A 15,190-nucleotide genomic window follows, 5' to 3' on the forward strand; every position below is an offset into this window, starting at 1 on the left:
TTTTTTTTTTCTTCCCATAACAGGGTACATATAATAAACAAATAATCCGGCAGTCTATACAGTTCAGAAGGATGTACCTATAAGTGCATTGCACTGTTTTGTTCCAGAATGCAGAGTTGGTTTTATTTCACTCCTGTAAATGGAACATTTGGCAAAGTGGTTTGATTCAGACCTCAGGGTTTATTGCTAGAGATCATTTGATGGAAAGGCAGAAAGGGATTTACAGTTTCACTTTAAAGGGTGATTTTGCATGTGTGTGCATGTTCAGGCACACTCTCCCACCACGTGTGTGCAATTGTTAAATAAGCTTCTCTTTTTGAGGATTGGAAGTGTATTTTTAATGAGCAAGAGACATTAAAGGGAATTTGAGGCCTCTCAGAATCAAGAGAGTCACAACAAGCTTTCAATTAGGGGGATATCTGTTGGGAAAGAGGGGAATCTCCACCCAAAGTCAGTCGCTAATCATGTTCACCTGACACAGCAGCCAGACAGCCCCATGCACTGGGAAAGGCTGCTTATTTCCTCCAATCTCAATCACATTGCATTAAGTGGCCACCTGGGTAATATGTGCATACACACCTGCTGACCTCCCCAGACGAACAAAACATACTGAAATCAAACTCCTAAAACAGACAGAAAGCAGATCCCCCCTTGGCCCAGAAGGGGAGACCGAACAAGCAAAGAAGAAAAGATCCAAGACTGGGAGTACCTAATGAATTGTCAGGAAATCAGCATTAACTCAGGGACCTGTAGTTAACATGTTCCACTGTTCTTTAAACAGTGCATTTGAGAGACGCTTATTCTTGAAAAAAGATTCAGCCTTTTCACTTTCAGAACAATAGTATGTAATTTGAATCAGACCAAATAACAGCCTGATTTGTAAAGAGTGAGATTAAGCAGCATTGAATACATACAAACGTATGTACATACACACATACGTACATAATTTTTTAATGATTTCTTTTAGCCTATTTTGTAATTGTATTGTACATCTTCCTTTTTCTCAGTGCATGAACAGTTCTTTTCTTACAACACAAAATGATGCTTAATTGCATGCCAACTGTTGGGAAGGAATAGTATATATTTCACAAGTTGTAAAAGTATCAGACAAAGGGTAGTTTATAACACAGTACTATAGATCAAACTTTCTTGATGGATTGCATTACTACAGCCACTTGCACTGTTATTTTTCATCATATTTATTGTTATTTTCTTTTTTTTTTCAGGGCTGGTCTGTGGACAAACTTCAGAAATCTAAGAAGTTTGACCCAAAAAACCCACCCGAAAACAAACAAACACGAACAAAAAACATCCTAAGGAACAAGATCTTTATTTCTGATGCTTTCTAAACACAGATGCATGCAGATACTTTCTGTTGCTTTATTGTGCTCTTCTCTGTAACACTCTAAAGAAAGGATGAGAACAGTTATCTAGGTATAGAAGATCAAGGAGAAATTACAGTTTGAACTATGAGCTTTCTAAATTTTGTTGTTAAAACTCAATCTAAGAATAAGCATTTTTTCCAGTTCACTCTGCCTATTTAGATATACACTTGCTGTTTTCAAGTTTTAGCCCAGCAAACTGGCTCAATTAAACATCCTGACTAATGAGAGCATTGTGTGCATTGAAGATGTTTTATGACATATGGAAATATTTTACTTTTTTCATACGTGGATTCACTTTACATATAACCACAGTTATAGTATTTTTTTAAATCACATGTGTGTGTATATGTGTGTATAATGCTTCAGGGAAGGCAATGAGAATATTTTCCCTTAAATGTTAAGGAAGCAATGTATTTGAAATGAGGAAAAATATTGAAAACTTTAAAAATATCTGTCTTGGTCAAGTTTTTATAGTTGAATCAAAATGATTAATAACCTAGCTGAGCCTTCCCCTAAGCACTTATATGCAATTGATATGTTGGAATAAGAAAGAATACTAAAGCATGCTACAACAGAGCCTATAATTCTCAGCAAGCCTCTCTGTTTTCTGATGGAGATAATCAGTAAGTAGATCTCCAAGGCATCTATTAATCACTGTCAGTTTTGACTAAATGGAGGTTCTGATTGGCTGCTCAGGAATGGCCAGCTGCTAAAGGAAGCTAGAGAACCTGTGAAACAAAATCTTTTTTTCCTTCACTGAAATAACTACTAGTTAAAGGTGCAAAACTTCTTTAAATGGAAAGAGAAGGGAGATAAATATAAAGAAATAACATGTATAGACTCACCAGCTAAGATATTAGTCTGTGAGCATTAGTAACACATATTTATTGCTGCATTTTTGAACAATGCAAAGGAAAACCAAAGTATGAAGAGTAGTATGTGTAATAAAACAGCATCTCACATCACAATAAATTGCCCTCTTGGGTGCACAGAATCATGGACTATATTTACATAACGCTGCGCAGATACTTGTGTAAGATGGGTCTTAGCAGGACTTTAAAATGTCAGTATCTATGTGGAAAGCTAGCACAGCTAAGGGAGCGTAATTTTGATTGTTGCCTTAATGTTTCTACTGTAGCTAGCTGACAATGTTAATATCTTCCTGCACTTAGCTATCTAGATATTAAGGCTTAAGTTCTACTTGCCAAACAAGTGGTTATTTTTTGCTAAATTTGGTTCCAGAGAACTAGGAGCTTTGAATCTAGAGATAAATGTTGGATACAGAAATATTTGATCTTTAATATTCAAATGATGCCAGTAACTCCTTCTGTCATTCATTCCATTCCTTCCTACATCTCCCTCCTAAAAACAACAACAACAACAACAACAACAACAACAACAACAACAAAAACCCATAAAGCAAACGAAAATAAATAGATAAAACACAACTGTGCTCTCTTCTCAGAGAATATACTCCAACAGCTTTGATGAATGCAGTTTTGGACTTCACTTCTCTGGCCTCAGTTAATAGATATAAGGTAGGACAATCTAATTGCTTCTCCCAGATATTTTGAATTTGGGCACCACCATCCTAATCTCTTGTCCATGCTTGAATGCAAGAAATATTTGGGGCTTTCCTGTGTACAGAGAAAGAGAAGACTGCTGGGAGGTGTAGAGAGATTGGGTTGAGAAACCACGTAGCCCCAGAATAAGAAATGGAGAGAGAAAGAATTTGACCCAAATACTTTTCCAGGCCTTGCATTGCCCCTTGTATGGCTTGACTGTACTTCTGGTATTATTCTGTCATGTGATACTCTTGGGAGTTTTTAAGATATTCCTTTTTGCTTGTCCTGAAACTAATCAGTATGTCTATATTACCTGCATCTAAATGACCCACGCTAAGACTCTTAAGATGTCTGAAATTAAAACCAAGTTATTTGCTCACTTATTCCTACTTTATGTATGTATGTATGTATGTATGTATGTATTTACTTAATATCTCTGTGGATAAAAATTCTGTTGCTTATGTTTTTTAGTCTTTATGCTTATTACACAAGTGAAGTTGTAAAATTGTAGTTTGGAAAACTAACAGCTAGACCTCTTTTATTGTGATAGAACAGACTAACTGGAGTCACTGCAGTGTGTGTGTGTGTGTGTATGGGTGTGTGCGCATGTGTGTGTGTAGTGTGTGGTGGGAGTGCTTATATGATCACTGAACAAATAACTAGGAGGAGGAAATAAGGTGAATATAAAGTATAAAAGTATAATAGAAATATACTGTATCTGGGCGATGATTCTATGCTAAAGTCTGAACTTGCTCATACAAACACACACAGAAGACTGTCTCATGACTGCTGTGCATATCTGCCTATCAGATTCACTTGAGTGGCTAGTTTAAAATACACTTCTTTCTGGATCCTTTGAATAAGAGCATATGGGTTTGAGGCTTGTGAACCTGTAACTTATTTGTTTGTCTGTTTGTTTGTTTGTTTGTTTGTTTGTTTGTTTTAGGGATACCATAAGCTGGTGAGAGAGATACTGAGGGAAAGAGAGAATTCCAAGTAGGCTCCACACTCAGCATGGAGCCCACCACTGGGCCTGATCCATGACCTGAGCTGAAACCAAGAGTTGGATGTTCAACCGACTGAGTCACTCAGGCATTCCTGAATCCATATTTTAAAAGGTTATCATTTGGGGTGCCTGGGTGGCTCAGTTGGTTAAGCATCTGACTTTGGCTCAAGTCATGATTTTGCAGTATGTGGGTTCAAGCCCCGCATCGGGCTCTGTACTGACAGCTCAGAGCCTGGAGCCTGCTTTGGATTCGGTGTCTCCCTCTCTCTCTGTCCCTCCCCAACTCACGCTCTGTCTGTCTGTCTCTCTCAAAAATAAACATTTTTTAAATATTAAAATAAAACATTATCCTTCGACATTCCGATGTGGTAAATCCAGCCTGCTCTTGGAGAGTCACTGTTTTATTCAACTGATATGGGAACTTGGTAAAATTAAATAGTTCAAAGTGAATTACAATGGACAAAAGTGAGATGTGGATCTAAATCTGGACAAAGAAGTATATGAGGCATAATTAGAACAATAAAACAGAGAGTTGGCCAGAAACCAAGGCAGATTAAAACCCAGTCTCTCTTTGCTATGGGACAATCACTACTGTACTAATAAGAAGAGATTAGTAGTTCACATGAAATTCATACTGTAAACTGGCAGATAATTCATGGATAGTATACTATTTTCAATCCTCAATCCTCATGTTAACATATGCTTACAAACATGCATTTGTGCATTATTTTTATCAACTGATTATTTTCTCTATAATAAGTCCATAATTAAAATTGTTATAGGAATCTTTCTGAAGATGGGTGGACACACAAACTAATTTTCATCAGGACTAAGACCTTTTGAAAAACAGTATCAGTAAGCGCATTCCTTACACAATGGTCCCTGAACAAGGAATATTCCTTTTGAATACTTTCATCTTATTGCTTACAACTATTTAAAATAATAGTATGGCTTAACAACTCTAAGCCTTTTTGAAATAATAATAAAACATAGGCAAGATTTACAATTGTTGTCAATCTCTTTGGTAGTCTGTTTTTAAACACATGGTACCTGCTGAGGAGGAATGAATGTCAGCACATGTAGCTCTACATGCCGGATGAAGGAACACATTTCCAATTAGTCACTGAGTCCATTTCAACAACTCAGTGGGTCATATGTGATGTTAAGTCCTGCATTTTCAAGGAACACATTGTAAAATTTGGAAGATATAGTCTATATCTGAATCCTCCAATTGTTTTAATTAAAATCCTTTAAACTGCATTATACCATTTACATAGCTAAAAGACTGAACTGTTTATAAGTCATTATCATTTATAAGAAGAAGAGAGTCATTTTCTAAATTTGGAACAGTAGAAATATTTTAATTTTATTATTATGTCTACTATTTGTCTTAATAAGCCTCAGTCCCAGGGGTCTAAGATGCTATTAAATCCAGCACACTCTCCTCACTGTTATGATTCACTACCTTCTCAGAAAGGGAGTTCCTTAAGTCTATAGTGCTAAAAAGGATTAACATTGGCAAACTACCAGTCAAACACATTTAATTATTTCACTAATGCAAAAATTGTTCTTGATTTTTTTTTCCCTGACAAGCAATGTTTCAGTCATGTTTTCATTGAACTCCTAAGAGTTGCTGAGCTTTCTGCTTGGTACAAGGGGAGGTAGTAAACAACAACAACAACAACAATAATCTAGTCCTCCATGGGATAGAAAGGGGAGTCATTTCTTAAGTACTTTCTGTGTGTCAAATTCACTGTCAAGTGCTTTCAGAACATTGCATTATTTTGTGTAATTTAGGATTTATTTAGGGAGGCAAATACACCCTTCTAATAACCAGGGAGTCAAACAGGCTACTTGAATTTCACAGAATTGTTAGCCCCTTTCTCTTGTCTTAGCTTTTCACCACTTCAGCTCCCTAGACAGATGGATCCATGGAGGACTGTCCATCATTAGCAAACTCATGGACTCCTCACTTGTAATTGCAGAACTGATCTTTCTGGGGAAAGAAATTCTGAATGACTCCTTGCTCCATTCCGCCTCATCATCCCAAACCCTGCTATTCAGTAAAGCATAGCATAAGTCAGCCAGCCACATGTGAAAGAGAACAGAACACATATTTCCTGAAATGTCTAATTTTTTTGAAATGTGAAAATACTTAGCTTTCATGAAATTTAGGAAAGCTGGATCACCTGAATGGGCCTTTGAAGCTATCTTTCATGACATAATTGCCATTTGCTTATGTTGTTGACAGTGGTGGTGAACGTGAACCCTGTGACTTGCTAGGTTGCGTGTTTTATATTCCTTAAATACTTTAAGATGTCTTGAGAGTTCAAGAAATAAAAGGAGAGCAACCCTTCCTGTTCAGCCTTTTTATGACCATTTACATATTGGTTCTCTCTCAGCTTTCTGTCCTTGTCTATTTCTATACTCACGCTACTGCTTCTCTGAGTAATCTCATCTCCTCCCTAGCTCTGATTACTTCCTATGTGATGATGTAGCCAAAGCCTTCAACTCTAGGCTGAGGCTTTTTCTAGAGACTTACACACATATACACAACTGATTATTGTTCATCTCTCTAAGTGAAAGGGTGCTCCTATAACAGGGTGGTGTAGAATGGCAATTAGGAGATTGGGGAATGTATATTCCCCTCTCTATGATCTCCCAGGTTAAAAAATGCAAACATCAGGAAGAACAAAAAGTCAAAAGTGCATAAATTCACTTACATTAATTTCTGAAGCATAAGACTTAGTTGTATCTGTACTGACAATCAACAACAACAACAAAAGGCAAAATGAAGAAAAACAAAGCAAAGAAAAAACTACCACTACCATGTTTAGGCAACCTGTGCTCTTCAAGATATTTTTCATCTAATAAGGATGGTTACCTCTACATAGACATCCACAAAACTGCAAGTCAGCATGGAATATATCATGTCTAAGCCGAGAGCTTGGATGTCATTCTTAATTTTCCCGTTCCTTTCCCCATGTATCAAGGCACCAAGTCCTATTCCTCCTACCTCTAGAGATCTCTAATATCTCTTTCTTCCCCACCATTCTCACCATTAGAGAACAACTTCCTTAGTGCAACTCCTACTCAGTGTGTCCAATGGACTAAAAACTAACCTCCTGCTTACAAGTTTGTCCCTATTGAGTCCATTGTTATATGATAGAGTAATAATTATGTTTAAATTATTTTAAAGCCTCTTTCCTTCTAAAGCCCTAACCCAAACTACTTAGAATGACATAAAATCAACTTTGGACCTGGCCCTGGTATGGACTCCACCACTCACCTTGCCTCTTTTCATACCTCCTGGTCATTTCCAAGCTTCCAGCAGGCTCCTTAACATGACGCACCCCCTTTCATCATACTGTCTTAGCCCTGACTGGATCCTCTGACATCTTGTCCCTGATGCCAGGTTTCACCTAATTGACTTCTACATGTCCTTCAAACTCATTTCAAATGTCACCAACTCTGGGAAGCCCTCCCTGAACAAAACCATCTAGATTGGTTTCCCTTTCTACAACCTGTGAGGTCATCTTATGCTTACTTCAATAAAAAATAGTAGTAATAGTTATAATAGTAAAAGTTAAGAGTTATTGAGTGAATTATGGGTTCCAGGCACTGTGATAAGCATTTTATAAATTTTGCCTTGTGCAGTTTCTAATACTTTACAGAGAATGTCTGCCAAATCGATGGTTTCTCCAATAAGATTCTAAACTCCAAAGAAGAAGGTTCTGTATCTTGATGAATGTTTCTTTTTCTCCAAGTCTAAATGAGAGCCTTGTTTATTGAATGATTGAATATTCTTTTTTCAATTTTTCTATTTTTATTTTTCTTAAAAAAATTTTTTTAACGTTTATTCATTTTTGAGACAGAGAGAGACAGAGCACGAATGGTGGAGGGTCAGAGAGAGAGAGGGAGACACAGAATCTGAAACAGGCTCCAGGCTCTGAGCTGTCAGCACAGAGACCGACGCGGGGCTCCAACTCACAGACCGCGAGATCATGACCTGAGCTAAAGTCGGATGCCCAACCGACTGAGCCACCCAGGCGCCCCAAATGATTGAATATTCTAAAAGTCTGTGACTGTTCTTTGTGAAATTCCCTGATTCTCTCTGCTAGAAACAACCACTTTCAAGTCTTAATTTCATTTTGATAGAATTTGCATTCCTTCCTTGATTATATTAAATACTTTCATATATATTGATATACATACATATATATATATATATATATATATATATATATATATATATATACACACACACACACACACACACACACACATCATTTGGCTGCCCTTCATTCATTCTATGCAGTTACTGAGTGATTCCTTCTTTAACATCGTTTCTTACAATATCTCTCAGCAGCTTCCAAAGCCTTTGGAATTCAAAGTGTTTTTTTCAAGTTTATTTATTTTGTGATAGAGAGAACAGGTGATGGACAGAGAGAGAGGGAGAGAGAGCACCCAAGCAGGCTCTGCACTGTGAAGTGAAGAGCTTGACATGGGACTCAATCTCAGAAACCATGAGATCATGACCTGAGACAAAATCCAGAGTCAGACACAAACAACTGAGCCACCCAGGTTACCCTGGAGTTCAAGTTCTAATGTCCATTTAAATACTCTCTTTCTGGTATTTAAAATTTTTTCAGTATTAATTTTATCTAAGGTAGTAAACATTATTTGGAACCAGAAAATGAATAATAAATCAGATTAGATTTCTTTCTTTCAGAACATGGAATTTTGCTGTTTGAAGACAGCTATGCAACCACATCATCCAATTTCTCCCTGCCCCCCCCCCCCAACCTTTTTTAAAGGAGTAGACCAAGGTCCAGAGAGGTTTAATGATTTGTTCAAGGTTGTAGAGTGACTTAGTAGCTATATCTGAACCTGCTTTTAACACAGAAACATGACAAAATTATAATTTAGCAATTTTAAGCAACACTACCCTCCTTGTTCTAAGACGTACTTCAATAGTGTTTTTTTTTTTCTTTTACCGTAAAAAGACTCTAGGGTAACATGCACATGATTACGTATTCCTTTGTTATAGCAAGCTTACGTTTTGTTCTGATGACTTCAAAAGCATTAGCTGTAGCCTACATAAGTGTATTCTATCATTGACACCAAAAACATGCGTCTCTGATTCACAGGGAAAGAATGAGCTGAGTCAGTTCTTTAATTCATGGGACTGATTTCCAATGAGCTAATGGATACCTGATATAGTTATGTTATCCTAATATATTTTTTTAAAGTGAATACAAAGTATTTTAATGCTTTTAACTGTAGGAATATTTGGCTCAGAGCCATCACCTGATGTGCTACTTCTAGATCTTTCAGCCAAGTCTATTTCTGTGCTTGATACACTGACATCAGAAAATTCCAGGGGGTTATAAGGAGATAAGAACTCGATACTTGGTAGCAGTTTGACCATCTGTAAGGAAAAAATAATTGATGCAAGCTTACTTCTACCATTAATGGTCAAAAGCTTTAAAGACTTTAAAAATAGTAAATCACAAACATAGGGTTCCTGTGGCAAGTTCTCTACCTCACTGTTATAGGCCTACATATTTAGGTTTTGCATTTCATTTCAGGAGGGGAATGTTTCTTTGGCAGGTGAGGCAGGATTAGATTTTTATTATGTTAACAAAGGGCTTGGAAAGGAGATGAAAGGAGCTTCAGATGGAAAGCTTAAGAAAGGTCAATGATTTTATTTCTTAGGTCTCCTTCCTCAAGGGAGGAAGAGAGAATTGGCTACAAATAAAATATTATAGACTGAGATGATAGGATAATATAGAAAAATGAATGGAGAGACAAAGCTTTTGGTGCCTAGGCCATTTAAGAAAAAAAAAAATGTATAATTAAGAGAAGACTCAACCCTTTAAATTGAGTTCCAACTTAAACTTACCCAAATCAGGCCCTACAGACACCAAGTCTAGCTGGTCCCTATCTTTAAAGTAAAATACTTTGAGAATTTAAAGTATTGGCAAATAATAGATGTTTAAAATATCATCAAAAGAGAAAGTCTGTCTATTCTTCTTCATGCCCTTACAATCCTACTGGGAGACTCTGGGGAAGCCTAGATAATGAATGCTCCTTTAACATAACCAGCTCTATCTTTACAGGAAGCCCTGGAGGAGAAGGCATCTGAGTCTACTGTTTGCTTCACTTGGGAAAATCCTAGCATTGGCAAATTGCATGAGGCTTAATGCTGTATGAAATGAGAAGCTGGAAAAAGATATTTTTCAAAAGCTGTTCCAAAGAACAGGGTAATCATTCTTACTCTGAGTAATTTAAGTCTTCTCCTTATAATCACTCCCTTTCTTTCCAAAAAGTGGGTAAATAGTTGCCCTTTGGGGTTCCACCACCAATTTGAATAATGATGCACAATCTTTGTGTCTCCAAATATTACTGGCAGCCTCACTACATGATGTGAATCTTGAACCTTTGTTTCCTCTCAAAGCTGTAAGATAGAGCTTTGGTGGGGGCCAAGCTCTTGGCTACATGGTCTGACAATCACTCCATCAATTCTCAGAGTTTGTTGTTCCCTCTGCTTCTGACAGAAGGAATGACAGAAGGCTTCTTCAAATCAATTGATGGAAGGTTGAGAGAAAGAAAAGTTTCATATAATTTCTGAGCTATCGAATCCGTATTGTGTAAGACAAACAATTTAGTATTTCGGATACGTGGCAATTATAATTGGCTTAGTTTTCAGTAGTTCATCTCTAAGACAGTCTTGCTTTGAGGAACTGAAAAGCTCAACTGACCCTTCACATGAAATAGAAACAATCACTGAGAGACAGAAATGAAAATGTTAAGCTTAACTTGCCTGTAGTAAAATATTGATAATCACATAACATTGGCTTAATTTCATGGGTCAGTTATAACACTGACTAATCCAGTTTTCTTATAAGACCTCTGGTGTAACCAATTTTTTGCTAGATATTCACAGGATAAATGTTATGTGTTAAACATGAGACAGTTAAAAATGGTTTCTTGAACACAGTGTTCTTTGGGATCCACATTAATCTAAAGGAATGATAAATACATAATAAGAATGGGATTGGGCAATTTGAATTTTACTTACTAATCTATTTTTATCAACTTAGCTAGTGAGAGTGGCACTTTTTGTTTGTTTTGGTAATAGGTAAGAAGTAAAATACTTGGGTATATATTACATACATTACTGCTTTCCAATGATAGATATTCCTCCCAATATCAGAGAATAGGGATGATGGTCTTTCTACTTTATCATAATTTATGGGCTACCTGAGGGAAACATAAATTAGCTATACTGTGTGGAGTAATATCTTAAAAAGTCCCCCCTCCAAAATTTGAGAAAGCCGCTATAACTTTACTGTAATTACCTTTTGCAGTAGTCAAGAAAGTACAGGATAAAACAGTCAAGACCATGCATGGAATTTACATTTAGTCACATACAGAGATGTGTTGAATTTAATTTAAGTTCATATCAGATTCTTTTTCTTACAGAGCCACATTTCAGAATCACAGTGAGCATGATACAAGTAAGCAGAGATTAGGTTTTGAAATTACCTATGGTCTGCATTTATAAACAGCCTTGTTCATGTAGAAAAAAAAAAAACACTTGGGTGACTACTACAGACAAGTTTCAATGCTCTTCCTTTCCATCTGCTTCTCCGTGTACCTCATAGTCTAGTATTTTCAGCAATATTTATCTCTCAACAAGACCCTGTGTCCTTCCAGCTCTATACCTTTACCTGTGCTACTTTGAACTGTCCTTCTCCAACCTTGACTCCTCAACCTTGCTAATCAAACAAGACTCAAAGTACCAATATGTAAATGTTTGAACCTTGGCTCTTTCCTCTACTTTTCCTCAAAAGATTACACTTAAATAACTACTTTTGTTTTGTGTGGTTTGTTTTCTTTCTGTGTATTGTCTTAGAATACTGGGAGAGGAAAATTAAAGAACTATATTATGTTAACCTACTCTTTGATTCAAATGATAAGTACAGACCTAAGCATATATATTCCACTGAAATTAAGTACAATCTGTTTTCATTAATTCATTTCCTGACTTCCCATTATATGCCCATTTTTGTGATGGACATACAGAACAAATAAAACTTAGCCTTATTAGAATATGCTTAGTTTATTTTTTGAGAGAAAATGTGTACACATGCATGTTCATGTGAATTGGAGAGGGAAACAGGGAGAGGGATACAGAGAATTTTAAGCAGCCTCCCTACCCAGAGTGAACCCCATGAGGGGTTCAATCTCACGACCATGAGCCAAAATCAAGGGTCAGAATCTTAATCGACTGAATCACTCAGGCAACCCTAGAATATACTTAGTTTTTAAAAAAGAAAAGTTTATATTTAATTTTATATGGTTCTCAACAAGTTCACAATATAGAGGGGGAGGCAGACAAATGAACAATTTTAATAATATATCATATTGCAAAAGAGGAGGACATTCATAAAAATTAACAAAAGTCCAGGGTAATCAAGGTGTTAATGCCAAGACACTATGATGTATTTGGATGAGAAATACATTAAAGATGAAGGATCTGTAGGAGTTGGTAACTGATTAGATTTTGGAAATGAGAGGGAGTGAAGGGAGCTAAGGAGGGAGAGAACAAAGAAATGAATTAAAAACACAGCTAGATTGCTGAGCTAGGTGAAAGATAGTGCCATTTACTAGGATATGTAATATAGGAGGTATAACATATATTATAATCACATAATAAATACAGCAGTCGTGCTGCCCAAATCTATCCCAATAACTCAATATCTAGGAATCTTCCCTGTTGATTCATAAGTATCCCTGAACTTGTGAGGATATATGTCTTGATTTATAGTTTGGAAATACATTTACCATAATATTTAATATAGTGCATAAAGTATTTAGGTACATACTACCTCATAATTGCAAATTGGTAAAATGCTGCTATTTAATCTGACAGCATTTAAGTGGAGGACAAAAATGATCCTTCTTAGGGGACAACATCTCTCAGTTTAGAGTCCATTATGAATTTAAAAATATCAGTACCTTTATTCTGAAGATTCTAATCTCTTCCCAAGACACTGTCTTTGTGGACAAATTTTTAACAAAGCAAATTTGAGCTAAGCTTGCCTAAGCTTTCAGTAAAGACATTAGCTTAGTTAGCATATTAATTAAGACAAGTTCAAATGCCCTCTTCCCTCATTGTTATATAATTATTACACACTCAACATTTGTCCAACATGGTTACATCACATAGAAGCTGTCTGTCTGAGGTTGCTGGTTCTCACAGTACTGCCCTAAAATTACTGAAGTATGTTAAGTATTCCTGGTCGTCATTTATTTTTTGAATATGTAATTGAATTTTGAGTGTACCTTATATGATTAAGGATTTAGAATACTGCACGGTCTTTCAGAATCTCTTAATAGGTATAATAATGTTGTTACTGTACCTGGTGATGATTTAAGTTTATCTTTTATTGCCACTGGAACTCTTTCTCATCCTCTAAGAATGGAGATACTTTCCCTTACTGACACTGATATTTATTTGAACAGCTCATTTAGGTTCTGTGTTCTTCACTGCTTGCAAGGAAGAAAATACCTAGAATATTTTTTAAGGCTCTGGAGACACTCAAAAGCCTTTTTAGATGGAGGTGGGGGAGTAAGTACATCAAGTGGATAAGCGGTTAGTTAAGTGAACAGATAGACTGATGCATACTCCTAACTTCATTTTGAAAGTTAAAAATTTCTGTAATATTCAAAAATGGTTCTATTATTTACTGGGACCAACAAACATTTTTCCTTTCATCAAGAACTATGGAAATAAAATACATAGAATTGGTGAAGATAATACATTATATTGCCCTACTTCATCTATAATCTATGTATTTGCTTTTCTTCTGTATATCTATGTATGTGCTATGATATATAAATAATAATACTAATATGCACCTGTTTATTCGCAATTATGTCTGCACAACTAATCTTTCCAAATCTAATTAAAAGGCAATCTGGAAAAAAAACGAGAATATTTCTTTTCTATGGCAAAGGATTGTGGAAGATAGCTAAGAATATTTTCATATTGCATTATAAATGCCCAAAAATTTGATTAGGTTAAATAGAAACTAAAGCAAACCAATATGATAAATACTGATAATATGGAGATTGAGGATCAGTTAGGTATGTACCCAACAATAGTCTTCCTAAACTTTTCATTCATTTTTTTAAAAATTTTTCTTCAGAAAAAATGTTATTTAACACGTATGTCTTTGAGCCTCTTCTATTTTAGTTTTGAATATACTTTATTGTCAAATTGGCTTACATACAACACCCAATGTTCATCCCAACAAGTGCTCTCCTCAATGCCCATCTCCCCCCCAACCCACCCTCAGTTTGTTCTCTGTATTTAAGAATCTCTTGTCATTTGCCTCCCTCCCTCTCTGTTTGTAACTATTTTTTCCCCTTCCCTTCCCCCATGGTCTTCTGTTAAGTTTCTCAAGATCCACATATGAGGGAAACCATAATACATCTGTCTTTCTCTGACTGACTTATTTCACTCAGCATAATACCCTCCAGTTCCATCCACATTGCTGCAAATGACATGATTTTATTCTTTCTTATTGCCAAGTAGTATTCCATTGTATATATAAACCACATCTTCTCTATCCATTCATCAGTTGGTGGACATTTAGGCTCTTTCTATAATTTGGCTGTTGTTGAGAGCGCTGCTATAAACATTGGGGTACAAGTGCCCCTATGCGTCAGCACTCCTGTATCCCTTGGGTAAATTCTTAGTGTTGCTATTGCTGGGTCATAGGGTAGTTCTATTTTTATTTTTTTGAGGAACCTCCATACTGTTTTCCAGAGCGGCTATACCAGTTTGCATTTTTGGGGCCTCTTTTAAATATGGCAGCAAAAAAAAAAATCAGAATAGGTTAAAGTATTAGAGTTTTAAACTTAGATCGATTCTGTATTTGAGTAATTACAAATAGACTTGTAAAAAAAAGAGTATTGGATTTTTGTAAAGACAAAGGTTTTGGGGAATTAGAAAGCCCAATATCCCACTCTCAGTCCATAAGAGCTGGGGCACTGGACTCAACTTCAGGCCATCTGCTTAGTCTCTTATATTTTATTTTGCCTCTGTTTCTTTTCCCCAAGACAAATTTACTCCTCGTAGGTATAGCCACTGACTATGAACCTCACTTACTTCTTTCCTTTTTTATAAAATGAGGGATATGATTCTTTACAGTGTTGTT

The 15,190-nt window shown here is 36.1% G+C and overlaps 1 protein-coding gene and 1 long non-coding RNA gene across 48 annotated transcripts in view; one reads left to right on the forward strand and one right to left on the reverse strand.

The window, feature by feature from the left end:
* Positions 1-1,299, forward strand: part of LOC123593753 — a 67,206-nt gene extending 65,907 nt beyond the window's left edge. Inside the window, exon 4 of the long non-coding RNA XR_006710487.1 lies at positions 1,227-1,299. This is a non-coding gene — a long non-coding RNA (uncharacterized LOC123593753). The remainder of the gene's footprint in view (positions 1-1,226) is intronic.
* The window catches only part of PTPRD (protein tyrosine phosphatase receptor type D), a 2,239,943-nt gene that overhangs the window by 597,799 nt on the left and 1,626,954 nt on the right, over positions 1-15,190 (reverse strand). The window lies entirely within an intron of this gene.

This window comes from Leopardus geoffroyi, chromosome D4 (genome assembly GCF_018350155.1).
Source record: "Leopardus geoffroyi isolate Oge1 chromosome D4, O.geoffroyi_Oge1_pat1.0, whole genome shotgun sequence".
Lineage (NCBI taxonomy): Eukaryota > Metazoa > Chordata > Mammalia > Carnivora > Felidae > Leopardus > Leopardus geoffroyi.